This window comes from Pristiophorus japonicus, chromosome 2, assembly GCF_044704955.1.
Source record: "Pristiophorus japonicus isolate sPriJap1 chromosome 2, sPriJap1.hap1, whole genome shotgun sequence".
NCBI lineage: Eukaryota > Metazoa > Chordata > Chondrichthyes > Pristiophoridae > Pristiophorus > Pristiophorus japonicus.
This window is the reverse complement of record NC_091978.1, coordinates 268,124,462-268,139,824: the sequence shown is the minus strand read 5'-3', so window position 1 is coordinate 268,139,824 and position 15,363 is coordinate 268,124,462. Positions and strand designations below refer to the sequence as shown.

General features: G+C 47.0%; 1 protein-coding gene across 1 annotated transcript in view; it reads left to right on the top strand.

Annotated features, from left to right (window-relative positions):
• tll1 (tolloid-like 1) overlaps positions 1–15,363 on the top strand; it is a 454,505-nt gene that overhangs the window by 236,475 nt on the left and 202,667 nt on the right. The window lies entirely within an intron of this gene.

Genomic DNA, 15,363 nt, shown 5'->3' with positions numbered 1-15,363 from the left:
TTTTTTTCTGGTGGGATTAGTTGAGGGATGAATATTGGCTAGGGCATTAGAAGTAATCTCTTTTCCAGATCGTACCAGGGGATTTTTAACATCCATCTGAATTCTAAGAACAAGTAGACAGGATTAATATCTTATCCCAAAGTTGGCACCTCTGATAGCACAAAGCTACTTTCAGAGTAGCGGTCCTGACCGGCAAGGACCAGCAGCAGGTCAGGGCCTTCAAACAAGCAGCGTAGAGCCTGACCCGGCATTCGGAGCAATGGCCCCGATCTGCAAGGACCATCAGCAGGTCAGGGCGTTCAAAGGAGCAGCGTGGAGCAGACCACTTCAAGGTGCCGGTTCAGGAGAGCGATGGCTGTGAAGAGGCCAACTGGATTGGACGTCACCAAGGTCCAGGTTGCTGATTGATTGGAGTGTGGGCAGGTACATCAGGAGCGGTGAGGTTGGGGCGAAGGAGCGACGAGGTTGCGGCAAAGGAGCGGCGAGAGATTGTAGAGTGATGTGATCGGGGCCCAGGAGAGGCGTGAGTTACGGGGCCCAGAAGAGGCGAGGGCCCAGGGACAGCACGGGCCAGCCCACACTGCAATATATGTGCGCACTAGATTCGTGCAGCAGAGCTGGTCTCCAGTTGTCTTGATTAACCCTTGCCATTGGACCAAGACCTAACTCTGTCAAGTCCATGTGTTGACTGGTGTGCAACCGTCACCACACATTAAAAAAATCCATGCACAGGCATCTTCCACCCTTCAACATGTAGTTCAGGACCTGGAATATTAGGTCCTTCATTGAAATACCTGCAAACTCATCCCTTTTTGGCGTGGAAGCAAGTCATCCTCGATACGAGGGACCGCCTATGATGATGACTTTTGTATGCACTGGGGTGTCCGCCTGGATTATGTGTTCAAGTCTGTTGTGAGGCTTGAAGCCACAATTTTCTAACTCAGATGTAAGAATAATACCAACTAAATCAAGTTAATCTTGTTTCCTATTGTTAATCTGAATAATAATTATTCACAACTACAACTGGGTATATTATTAAAAAAAGTTAATTTTTAGATGGTTGAGCATGAATTGTGTAGCGTGTATTCTGCGGAGAAAATTATCAGAAAATTGGGCAGGTTGGAGCGCATGCTTATATTGGAACCCACCAACCTTCCCCCGAAGGTGAGCAGCCATGCATCAATTGGGATGTCCCGCGTAGGCCGCTCACAAGCTGTTGCCGCAGGAAGAGATGCCGTGCAGCAAATTTAAAGGGTCTGCGCACTAAAAAAATATAGAGGGACTATTGGAACCGATCCTCTGGATTTTCCTCCATTTAATACAATGGAGAAAATCCAGATAGGTTTCTTTACAGCCGTGTGCTCCATCCTGCCCGATTTTCCAATATTCGCTCTACACAGACAACTAATGAGCTGAGTCACAGAAGCAGGACAATCTCTCCTAAACGCAAAGGAACACCACATGTCACCTCGGCGCAGATTTTTTTATTTTTATGAAACTTTTTTGTAAAAAAAAATAGTCTACGACCTAGCAAGCGAATTTATTCTGGGGATTAATGGAACAATGGGTAGTAAAGAACAGTGGATGTATCAAGGTGCAAAAATATGCAATTTCATATCAAAATACAAGATTGTAATTTCAGAAAATGAAAGGGTTTAAATTTTCAGTGTTATATAATGTAAAAGTATATTTGAATCTTGAAAAATGCATAGCTAGTTTGCCAAAGCATGTTATGCTTTGAATCAGAATTTCTACAAACTTTGTATGAAAACAGTGGGGAGAATTTTAAACCCCAACAAGGTGGAAAGTAAAAATTCTAAAAGTTTCAAGCGTGGCCGCAACCTGCCTCCATTTCCGAGTTTACTGGAGGGATGCAATAATGGGCAAGATGTGGAAGTAGTGCTAATCGCTAAATTTGATGTACCGTTATAAAAATAGGACACTTCCTATCATAATAGGGCCGAAATTGTCCTGCGGTAACCTTCCGGGCCCAGGTTAGTTAACACCCGAGGTGGAATCCTGCCTCCGGCGTGGAATTGCTCTTTAGTGCTCCTCAAACAAGGCAGGACTCTGTCTCAAGTGCTCCACCTCATTGGAGGGGCTCTCCCAAGGTGTCAGCGTGGTGTAGAATGGGTCAGCAGGGGCAGACTCGGCCAGTGTGAGATGAGACTGAATGTTGGTTAACAGCTTGTGGGGTGGAAATCTGGTGAGAAGTGGGAGTACTTTGAGTGGATTTCCCACTTCCATGTCCCCTGTTGCCATTATCCCTTTCCTGGGCCAGCACAACATCACTCCTACCACTCTGCTGCACGCCAGCTTGGTGAAGATCAGTGTACCGTCACACCCTGTTTAAGATGGCAGACTTCTCCATGGCTGTGGCCATGGCTTGCATAGACTCATTTAAGAGCCATGCTTGAAGCTCCACAGAGGTGACCACTCTCTATGGCAGACAGTTTCACAATTCCCTGTGACACCAATCCACTAATGATCTGTTATTGTGGAGAGTGTGTGTGACGGGACTGTCAGTACCTGAGGAAGTTGCTGATCCACATCTAGCATTCTCTTTAACAATAGCCACCAGGGATCAGTATTTGTGTCCAGCTGAGTAAAGCTTGGAGAGGCTTGCATCCCCTGATGTGAACTCTCCACAACTGTCTCCACCCCCAGTGTCTGTTCATGCTCACATGTAAATTATGAATCATCAGGTTAAAACTCAACTAACTGTCTAAGTGGACCCACAGAAGTTTGAGCTAGTGCATGGCTGTACATCCTGTGATGTTGCACCCTTTTGAAGGAATGAAATCTTCTGAGGAATTGTCATCATGCATGTCCACAGATCCTTGCTCTACACGTGACCCTGGAAGAGAAAATAAACAGTCATGGCAAAGTAATAATCTTGACAATCCCTATACTCAGTTTTCTCATAGTCCAGTCATTGTGTGCCAGAGATATTTTTAATTTTGTCACCAGGCATCTGCGAGTTCCCAGTCTCTCCATCTCTGAATGAGAGGGACGCAGATGTATCATTTATCTTCTCTGCATCTGTGAGCTGTACTATTTGTGGTGAGCCACCTCCAGTCCTCTCCCTCTTCCTCGCATTTTGCGCTCTCTTATCATCATCATCATCATCATCATAGGCAGTCCCTCGGAGTCGAGGATGACTTGCTTCCACACTAGAAATGAGTTCTCAGGTGACTGAAGAGTCTAATGCGGGACCTACAGGCTCTTTCACAGGTGGGGCAGATGGTGGTTGAAGGAACGGGTGGGTGGGGGGACCTTGGTTGCTGCATGCTCCTTCCGCTGTCCATGCTTAGCTTCAGCTTGCTCTCGACAAAGAGACTCAAGGTGGTGTTCAGCGCATTCCCGGATGCTTTTCCTCCACCTTGGGCGGTCTTGAGCCAGGGATTCCCAGGTATCAGTGGGGATGTTACATTTTTTCAAGGAGGCTTTGAGGATGTCCTTGAAGCATTTTCTCTACCCCCGCCCCCCTGGGGATCACTTGCCGTGTTGAAGCACCAAGTAGAGCGCTTGTTTTGGGACTCTTATGTCAGGTATGCAGCCGATGTGGCCCATCCAGCAGAGCTGATTGAGCGTGATCAGTGCTTCGATGCTGGGGCTATTGGTCTGAGCAAGGACACTGACGTTGGTGTGTATATCCTGCCAATGGATTTCCAGGATCTTGTGGAGGCAGCGTTGGTGGTACTGCTCCATGTTTTGAGGTGCCTCCTCTACATAGTCCATGTCTCTTAGCCATATAGCAAGGCAGGTGTTATGTATTTAACCCTTTGTAACTTGCATTACACCTGACCACCAGAGGGCCCACCTTATGGAGTCCCAAGGGGGTACCTGCACCCTGGAACTTTAATAAAGGAGCTAAGGTCACACTTGCTCATTACACACCGTACTCAGTCTCACCATTTAATGAGTGTAACAATTGGCGACGAGGTAACGTACAACCACACGAAAATGCAAAGAACAGTCGGCATCCTGGAGAAGTTCTCAGAAGGGGACGATTCTCGTGGAGAGACTCGACCAATACTTTGTGGCCAACGAGCTGGAAAGGGACGCGAATGCCACCAAACGAAGGGCGATCCTCCTAACTGTCTGTGGGGCAACAACCTATGGCCTAATGAAGAATCTTCTGGCCCCGGCAAAACCAACAGAGAAATCCTAAAAAGAATTGTGTACCATTGTCCGGGAGCATCTAAACCCTAAGGAAAGTGTTTTGATGGCAAGGTATCGGTTCTATACGTGTCAACGATCGGAGGGCCAGGAAGTGGCGAGCTACGTCACCGAACTAAGGCACCTCGCAGGACATTGTGAGTTTGAGGGATTCAGAGAACAAATGCCCAGAGAATTTTTTGTACTGGGCATCGGACTTGAGACAATCCTTCGCAAACTGTTGACTTCAGAAACTCCGAATCTGAGTAAAGCCATAACGATAGCCCAGGCATTTATGTCCACCAGTGACCACACCAAGCAGATTTCGCAGAACAAAGAAGTTTTGGCCAGTACTGTGCATAAAGTAACGTCGGTTTTGAGCAGAAATGTACAGGGCAGAACGTACATGCCGGCTGCTGTGGCCCGACCTCAATTGACCCAGAGTCCACCATCAGCTGTTAATGCGAGGCAGTTAACACCCTGTTGGCGCTGCGGAGATCATCGGCCCCATCAATGCCGCTTTAAGTACTATGCGTGCAATGGTTGCAGAACAGTGGGACACCTCCAACGAATGTGCAGGCGAGCTGCAAACCCTGCAAATCCTGCAAACCACCACGTTGCAGAGGAAGATCGATCCACAGTGGATGAGACTGAGTTGGAAACTCATACGGAGGATGCAGAAGTGTACGGGGTACACACGTTCACAGCGAAATGCCCACCAATAATGTTGAAAGTTGAGCTGAACGGCATTCCAGTATCTATGGAGCTGGACACGGGGGCAAGTCAGTCCATAATGAGTAAAAAGACCTTCGACAGGCTATGGGGCAAAAAGGCATCCCGACCCAAGCTCAACCACATTCACACTAAACTAAGGACTTACACCAAGGAACTAATTCCTGTAATTGGCAGTGCAGAAGTCAAAGTCTCCTACGATGGAGCAGTGCACGAACTTCCACTATGAATTGTGCCAGGGGATGGCCCCACGTTGTTTGGCAGAAGCTGGCTGGGGAAAATCTGCTGGAACTGGGCCGACATCCGAGTGCTTTTGTCCGTCGACGACGCCTCATGTACCCAGGTTCTAAGCAAGTTCCCATCGCTATTCGAGCCAGGCTTCTCGGGGGCGAAAGTGCAGATCCATTTGATTCCCGGTACGTGACCCATCCACCACAAGGCTCGGGCGTTACCGTACATGATGCATGACAAAGTGGAAATTGAGCTGGACAGGCTGCAACGTGAAGGCATCATCACACGAGTGGAATTCAACGACTGGGCCAGTCCGATTGTTCTGGTACTCAAGGAAGACGGTACGTTTAGAATTTGCGGGGACTATAAAGTAACGATTAACTGTTTTTCGCTGCATAAAGTTGGTTCCTTGCACAGTGGTCTTCCAGGACGACATATTGGTTGCACGTCGGGACACCATGGAGCATTTGAAGAACCTGAAGGAGGTTCTTAATTGGTTGGATCGCGTGGGGCTCAGGTTGAAACACTCGAAGTATGTTTTCCTGGCACAGGACGTCGAATTCTTAGGAAGGAGAATCGCAGCAGACGGCATCAGACCCACGGACGCCAAGACGGAGGCCATCAATAACGCGCCGCGATCACAGAACGTGACGGAGCTGCTGTCGTTCCTGGGACTCCTTAACTATTTCGGTAATTTCCTACCTGGGTTAAGCACCCTGCTAGAACCCCTACATGTGCTACTACGCAAGGGAGATGACTGGGTATGGGAGAATTCACAAGAGTCTGCCTTTAAGGAAGCCAGAAATTTATTGTGTTGTAACAAACTGCTTGTCCTCTATAATCCATGTAAATGATTAGTGTTCACTTGCGATGCATTGTCATACTGGGTTGGGGTGTGTGTTACAATAGGCTAATGATTCGCGAATTTTGCAATCTGTTGTGTATGCATCCAGGAGTCTGTGCAAGGCCGAAAGGGCTTACAACATGGTTGAAAAAGAGGCTCTTGCGTGCGTTTACTGGGTAAAAAAATGCACCAGTACTTATTTGGCCTCAAGTTCGAGCTTGAAACTGACCACAAGCCGCTCATATCACTGCTATCTGAGAGCAAAGTGATTAATACCAATGCCTCTGCCCGCATCCAAAGATAGGCGCTCATACAACTATGTAATCCGTCACAGACCAGGTACAGAGAACTGCGCAGATGCTCTGTTGGCTATCATTGCCCACCACCGGGGTGGAAATGGCACAGCCAGCGGACTTGCTCATGGTCATGGAGGCATTTGAGAACGAGAAGACCCTGTTATGGCCCACCAGATCAGGACCTGGACCAGCTAGGATCCTTTACTGTCCTTGGTAAAAAAAACTGTGTCCTCCATGGGAGCTGGTCCAGTGTTCCAGTGGAGATGCAGGAAGCAATTAAGCCATTCCACAGACGCAAAGACGAGTTGTCCCTGCAGGCGGACTGTCTTTTGTGGGGCAATCGCGTGGTCTTGTCCAAGAAAGGCAGAGACGCATTTATTTGCAAACTACACAACACCCACCCAGGCATGTAATGATGAAAGCTATAGCCAGATCTCACGTGTGGTGGCCTGGCATCGACTCAGATTTAGAATCATGCGTGCGCCAATGCAACACTTGGTCTCAGGGATAGTATTAAAGCCAAGGAAGTGGCATACAAATTGGCCAGAAATAGCAGCGAACCCGGGGACTGGGAGAAATTTAGAACTCAGCAGAGGAGGACAAAGGGTTTGATTAGGGCAGGGAAAATAGAGTACGAGAGGAAGCTTGCAGGGAACATTAAAATGGACTGCAAAAGTTTCTATAGATATGTAAAGAGAAACAGGTTAGTAAAGACAAATGTAGGTCCCCTGCAGTCAGAATCAGGGGAAGTCATAACGGGGAACAAAGAAATGGCAGACCAATTGAACAAGTACTTTGGTTCGGTATTCACTAAGGAGGACACAAACAACCTTCCGGATATAAAAGGGGTCAGAGGGACTAGTAAGAAGGAGGAACTGAGGGAAGTCCTTATTAGTTGGGAAATTGTGTTGGGGAAATTGATGGGATTGAAGGCCGATAAATCCCCAGGGCCTGATGGTCTGCATCCCAGAGTACTCAAGGAGGTGGCCTTGGAAAAAGCAGATGCATTGACAGTCATTTTCCAACATTCCATAGACTCTGGATCAGTTCCTATGGAGTGGAGGCTAGACAATGTAACCCCACTTTTTAAAAAAGGAGGGAGAGAGAAAACAGGGAATTATAGAGCGGTCAGCTTGATATCGGTAGTGGGTAAAATGATGGAATCAATTATTAAGGATGTCATAGCAGGGCATTTGGAAAGAGGTGATATGATAGGTCCAAGTCAGCATGGATTTGTGAAAGGGAAATCATGCTTGACAAATCTGGAATTTTTTGAGAATGTTTCCAGTAGAGTGGACAAGGGAGAACCAGTTGATGTGGTGTATTTGGACTTTCAGAAGGCTTTCGACAAGGTCCCACACAAGAGATTAATGTGCAAAGTTAAAGCACATGGGATTGCGGGTAGTGTGCTGACATGGATTGAGAACTGGTTGGCAGACAGGAAGCAAAGAGTAGGAGTGAATGGGTACTTTTCAGAATGGCAGGCAGTGACTCGTGGGATACCGCAAGGTTCTGTGCTGGGGCCCCAGCTGTTTACATTGTACATTAATGATTTAGACGAGGGGATTAAATGTAGTATCTCCAAATTTGCGGATGACATTAAGTTGGGTGGCAGTGTGAGCTGCGAGGAGGATGCTATGAGGCTGCAGAGTGACTTGGATAGGTTAGGTGAGTGGGCAAATGCATGGTAGATGAAGTATAATGTGGATAAATGTGAGGTTATCCACTTTGGTTGTAAAAACAGAGAGACAGACTATTATCTGAATGGTGACAGATTAGGAAATTCAAAAAGGAGTTAGATGAAGTCCTTACTACTAGGGGAATCAAGGGGTATGGTGAGAAAGCAGGAATGGGGTACTGAAGTTGCATGTTCTGCCATGAACTCATTGAATGGCGGTGCAGGCTCGAAGGGCCGAATGGCCTACTCCTGCACCTATTTTCTATGTTTCTATGTTTCTAAACAAGGTCCACCCTGATCTCCATGATCACGTGGAGGGCAAGCGGCATCAACAAAGTATGTACCATGACCGCGCAAATTTGTTACGTGATACTGAGATCAATGATCCTGTGTTTGTGCTCAATTATGGACATGGTTCCAAATGGCTCACTGGCACGGTCACAGCCAAAGAGAGGAGTAAGGTGTTTCTGGTCAAACTGGCCAATGGACAAACGCACAAAAAACATTTGGACCAAATCAAATTGCGGTTCACCAACAGTTACGAACAACCCGAAGAGGACACTACCAACTTTGACCTTCCAACACACACACAAGTGGCAACTGACATCATGGTTGACCACGAAGCTGAACTCCCCATCCCCAGCAGCCCGGCAAGGCCGGCTGCCCAACAGCCCAGTGAAGAACTGACCAACTCACCCACACCAGCATTTGTACCGAGACGATCGACAAGGGAGCGTATAGCCCCAGATCGTCTCACCTTGTAAATAATTGAACTGTTGACTTCATGGGGGAGTGATGTTATGTATTTAACCCTTTGTAACTTGCATTATACCTGACCACCAGAGGGCCCACCTGTTGGAGTCCCAAGGGAGCACAGTATATAAGCAGGTCACCCACGATGTACCTGCACTCTGGAACCTTAATAAAGGAGCTACAGTCACACTTGCTCATTACACACTGTACTTAGTGTCACCATTTATTATGAGTGTAACAGTGGGTATCACCACTGCTCTGTAGATCATGAGCTTGGTGCCGCGTTTGAGGTTCTGGTCTTCAAACACTCTCTTCCTCCGATGACCAAAGGCTGCACTGGCACACTGGAGACGGTGTTGGACCTCGTCATCGATGTCTGTCCTTGTTGACAGTAGTCTCCCGAGGAATGGAAAATAGTCCACATTGTCCAAGGCCTCATTGTGGATTTTGATAACCGGGGGACAGTGCTGCGTGGCGGGGTCAGTTTGGTAGAGGACCTTTGTCTTACGGATGTTTCGTGTAAGGCCCATGCTCCCGTACGTCTCGGTGAAGGTGTTGACGATGGAGTTCGGCCTCCGAGTATGCGCAGACGCAGGCATTGTCTGCATACTATAGTTTGATGCCGGAGAATGGGATGACCTTGGATCTAGCCTGAAGGCGGCGGAGGTTGAACAGATTCCCGTTCGTCCTGTAATTTAGCTCCACTCCAGCGGGGAGATGGAGCATTGCAGCAAGGAAGATCAGGAAGAGCGTTGCTGCGATGACACAGCCTTGCTTGACCCTAGTCCGAACGTAGAATGGATCTGTGGTCAGGATCATGGCTTGCATGTCATCGTGGAGCAGGCGGAGAATGGTGACAAACGTTTGAGGGCAGCCGAATCTGAGAAGGACGCACCATAATCCCTCACAGTTGACGGTGTCGAAGGCTTTTGTGAGGTCGAAGAAGGCTGTTCCCTGCATTTCTCTTGTATCTGCTGCGTGGTGAAGATCATGTCCATTGTGACCCTTAGTAGGCAGAATCCGCATTGCAACTCTGGGAGCAGTTCTTCAGCCACAGGAAGAAGGCGATTCAAGAGGATTCTTGCAATGACTTTCCCGGTGTTCGACAACAGGGAGATTCCTCTGTAGTTACCACAGTCGGACCTGTCAGCTTTCTTGAAGATGGTCACGATTACAGCGTCTCTGAGATTTCCTGGCACGATCTCCTTGTTCCAGATAAGAGAGATGATGTCATGGATCCGCGCCAGTAATGCTTCTCCACTATGTTTTAGTACTTTGGTGGGGATTTCATCTGCTCCTGATGCCTTGTTCTTCAGTTATTGGATGACCTTTTCAACCTTGTTGAAAATCTGGGGTTGTCTCTTCTCATACAACGGGTGAAAGAACAGAACTGTGAGTGACTGAAGACCATATATTCACCCGCTGTACACTGTGTTCGGTAAGGGCGTATATGAGTCAGATGCATCACATTGCATAAGGGTTGGGGTGAGTGGCAGTGCTGGATGGATAAATGGGGAGGTGAGGAAGTGCACAGAAAGTGAAGGCTGGGTGCTGTTGAAACTTCAGTGGGTGTGAGGAGTTATGTGATGGAATACGCTTGGCAAGACAGAGTGAGGGGTGGATGGGCTGTGCATCACAGGATGTTGGCGAATCAGCAACTGTGCTCACTTTTCCTGACCTGGTTAGGTTATTAAGCTGCTTCCTGCACTGCATCCAGTGCTCCTGCTGCTCACCTCGGGCAGCTCCAACCATATCTTCTTGGTAATAGCAACACATTCCTTCCTCCCATTCCGGGGAAAATTATGTTTCTCCTGCTGCTGACTGCACCCAGCAGTAAGTCAAGGGAAGCATCATTGAACCTGGGTGCTGGCCTTGGTCTTTGTGAATCCATGTTAAGCACCACCTTGCTCCTCCAAATTCCCTTTTTGCATTGGCCCTTTCAATAGCCGACTTGTGATCACGTCATGCAGGTATGGATCATGTCTGCTTGGAGACGCGAAATCCAGAATAAAAAATGTAATCACTCAATCAAGTTTAAATTGGAGACCCGCTAGGTTTGCTTCTGGGTTTCGCGCACGCAATTCCCCCCCTCACCCCGCTCGGAACCCACCTGCGCCTTAATGTCCAGGCCAGTGTAACTGTTTCTACAGCTGAACAGCCCATTTAAACATCTATTTAATAATGCAATCCAAACAAGTAGGCATAGTAATCACATGGAAGTTTTCAATGTTTACATTTAAAACAATTTGAGTTTAAACTGTTGACATTCATAGATTAAAGTCGGCAAAGCTATGCTTTGTTAGCTATTGCTGAACAGTGAAAATTAGATAATTGGGAATCATTTTGTTCCTGGATCAAGATTTGAAGTATCATTCCATTATAAATAAGCCCCAGGTTCCCCAGTTCCCTGTTGTGCTAATTTGGAATTGAATCTCAATATTTCAACAGCCTTTTATTTTTAATAGAGAGCTTTCTTTCCCCAATTCTCTATGATTCTGCTGACTGTTGCTGGGATGTCGATTGATATGTGCTGGTAACTTTCAGTGGCTGAACCCAAGTGGCTATTCTTCATGAATGTGTGTAGACATTGAATACCTGTGGGCTAGTCAACTGTAGGAGACACTACGGCGAAACTTGAACCTGCCCTCACTAGTACACCTCGGGGCTGAAATTCAGGGTCTTAGAAAGACCCGTTACTGCCCGTTTGCGATAGCCATGTCTCAGAATCCCGTGGATGCCACTTTGTGGTGAACTGGCAGCTCCGATCCAAATTCAGGTCGGGGATTTCTCGGCCTGGACCCGATTCCGTCCTGATGCTGAAGACTGTCATAAGTGCGTCATCAGAACATGCACCGCTGCTCTCCCTCACCTGAAAAAGACACCGAGCGAAAAAAATCGCTGCCCCGCCACGCGGTGCCCCCAACAGCTTTTTCTGTCGGTGCACCTTATCCGGAGTGTGTGCGGTCTTTCAAGGGAAGGGCCCACTGCTGCGACCTCCATGTATTTATCGGGATCGGGAAGTCGACCAGCAAAGATAGTGCCCACGGGTTCGGCCGAGCTGCCAACGGGCAGCCTGGCATCCCCTCTTGGGGTGCCAGGCCACTGGCCCGGCCGAAACCCTCCTTGATGGCTCAGTGGGCGAAGCTGAAAAATGACTGATTCCCTCTCCTTTAACGGAGGGGAGAGAGCGTGGTGACACACACGTGCTGTGATGTCACCACCGCTGAGTGACAGCGGCGGAGTCCTGGTCCCGGCCCAAATTCAGACCCTCAGCCTGCCTTTCTGTCGATCTCCCACCCCCACTATAACCGACTTCCGATCCGACTTTAAAAACATTTCAAAGTCCTGAAAAGTGATCGGAAGTCCGCTTCATTCATCCCAGCGGTAAAACCAGGTAAAAGGTCATCGGTGTGGCAGCTTTCTGGCGTACCTGAATTTCGGCACTTCTGTCAGAGGTAACTGAATAGTAATCAGGCACTATAAACGTAGCTGATTTTCCCTGTGTTTTACTTGGGGGCACTGAACTCAATTGCAGCATCTCAACTGTCATTACTGCTTAAATTCGAAAACTCCGAGCATATCTGGGACTGAACCTGCGACTTCTGGAGTCATTGGGGCCGAAATTCAGGGTCTCCGAGAGACCCGTTACTGCCTGTTTGTGGCGGACATTCATGAAAATCAAATTACCTTCCCTTTCGGTTCAACTGGCCAACCTGACCGAAATTCAGGTCGGGAATTTTCCGACATGGAAACATGGCGGCCAAAAGCGAGTCATCGGTTAGTGCACCACCGGTTTTAATGAAGAAAAATACTTAATCTCCCTAAATTCAACTGAACTCGTCGATCCCCTGCTGCGCGTTGCCCCCGACAGGTTTTTCTGTCGGTGCAACTTCTGAAGAATGAGTAGGGCCCACAGCCGCGGTCAGCATGTATTTATTTTTGCCGGCTGACTTCCCGATCGGTCGGCAAAATACTGCCCCTGGGTTTGGCCAGGCCGCCAACAGGCAGCCTGGTATCCCCTCTTGTGTGCCAGGCCGCTGGCCCGGGCGAAGCCCTCCCTGGTGGCCCAGTGACCGAAAATTAAAAATGACAGAATCTCTCCCCTTTAATGGAGGGGAGAGAGCGTGGTGACGCACACGCGCTGTGATGTCACCACTACTCCACCACTGATTGACCGCGACGGAGTCCCGGTCTGACCCACATTCAGCCACTCAGCCTGCCTTTGAGTCTATGGCCTACCCCCATTATGACTCGTTTCCTCTGGGATTTTGAAAAAATTTCAAAGTCCTGAAAATGGCTCTTTCGATTGCATCAAGAGATTGCATCAAGGACCCCAGTGGTAAGCGCCACTAAAAAAAAAATCAAAAAAGCTAAAAATCGCTCAATTCTCCACCCCATGGATTCAAGATCGATGAGTGCGCCACTTTTTGGTCGGAGGGCAATTTCAGCCCCTGAGCCTCCACAGCCCTCTGGGGTAGAGAATTCTAAATATTCACCATCCTCTGAGTGAAGAAGTTTCTCCTCATCTCAGTTCTAAATGGCTGACTCCTTATTCTGAGACTGTGACCCCTGGTTCTAGACTCCCCAGCCAGAGAAAATATCTTCCCTGCATCTACCTTGTCAAACCCTGTAATAATTTTATATGTTTCAATGAGATCACTTCTCATTCTTCTAAACTATAGAGAATATAGGCCTGGTCTAATCAATCTCTCCTCATAGGACAATCTCCCCCCACCCCCCCCATCCCAGGAATCAGTCAGATGAACCTTTGGTGCACTCCCTCTATTGCAAGTGTATCCTTCCTTATGTAAGGAGACCAAAATTGTACACAATACTCCAGGTGCGGTCTCACCAGGGCCCTATATAATTGCAAAAATATGTCTTTACTCGTACTCAAATCCTCTTGTAATAAAGACCAACATATACCATTTGCTTTCTTAATTGCTTGCTGTACCTGCATGCTAACTTTCTGTGATTTGTGTACAAGGACACTCAGGTCCCTCTGAACACCAACATTTCCCAATCTCTCACCATTTAAAAAATACTCTGCTTTTCTATTTTTCCTACCAAAGTGGATAACTTCACATTTCTCCACATGATATTCCATTTGCGATGTTCTTGCGCACTCACTTAGCCTGTCTATATCCCCTTGAAATCTCTTTGCATCTTCCTCACAAGTTGCATTCCCACCTAGCTTTGTATCATCAGCAAACTTGGATGTATTACATTTGGTCCCCTCATCCAAAGCATTGATATAGATTGTGAATAGCTGGGGCCCAAGCACCGATCCTTGTGGCACCCCACTAGTTACATAGCCTGCCAACCCAAGAATTACCCGTTTATTCCTACTTTCTGTTTTCTGTTTGTTAACCAATCCTCAATCCGTGCTAGTAGATTATCCCCAATCCCATGAGCCCTAATTTTATTTAATAACCTCTTGTGTGGCACCTTATCGAATGCCTTCTGAAAATCCCCCTTCTATTCTACTAGTTACAACCTCAAAAAGCTCAACAGATTTGACAAACATTATTTCCCTTTCATAAATCCGTGTTGATTCTGCCCAATCCTATTATTATTTTCCAAGTGCCCTGTTACCACGTCCTTATTAATAGATTCTAGCATTTCCCTACTACTGATGTCAGGCTAATTAGTCTGTAGTTGCCCGTTTTCTTTCTCTCTCCATTTTTAAATAGTGGGGTTGCATTAGCTACCTTCCAATCTGTGGGAACCGTTCTAGAATCTATGAAATTTTGGAAGATGACAACCAATGCACCCATTATCTCTATAGCCACCTCTTTCAAAACCCTAGGATGTAGGCCATCAAGTCCAAGTAGATTTATCGGCTTTCAGTCCCATTAATTTCTCCAGTACAATTTTTTTTTACCTAACACTAATTTCTTTCAATTCCTCATTCTTGTTAGACCCTTGGTTCTCCACTAAGGAGCCTAATGCTTGTTTCAAGTGACTGCCGCAAATCCGCCTTGAGCAATAAATAGACACCCATAATGCAGGCAAAGATCAGGTATAGGATAATTCCCCACCCAGCCCAAGATTGGTTCTTTATGCCTGTTTTCTGCCCAGAAAACTGGGAACGATTTCTACCCCACAAAATGGTTTAATCTAGAATTATTTGTAAATTGTGAATTTATTACATTTGCAAAACAAATAGTCTGTCAGTATATATCTCTATTCAAGATCCTTTCAGAGTGTGGTAAGTATTTTGCACTATTCAATCTTTGTGTAATATTATCCAGAGCCAGGAAAAATTGTTCCTTGCCGTATTATACTTGGATCAGGAATTCTATACAATCAGGTGTCAGACAGGACAACTACGACATGGAACCAGTTCCAGGGTTGAAACCAACCTGGAATATGTAAAATAGGTCATGAACAGATGAAATTGGATGGAAAAAGAAGAGTGTGGTTACTAACAAATCCATGCTCCTGGGGTGCGCGGAATTAGCTGATCTAAGGCAGGTGCTACAATTAACCGCAGTACTCCTGAGCTTGGGAAGGTAAAATCTATTTCTGACTGCCTATTCCTGGTGAAAAGTGTACAAGTTGTCTTGGAAATGACTTGGTACAGAAACATTGTATGCTGGGAGCAGAATTGCATTTAGATCAAGAATAATTTTTCTGAAGTTGATTGTATTGGAAAAGGTTTTGTT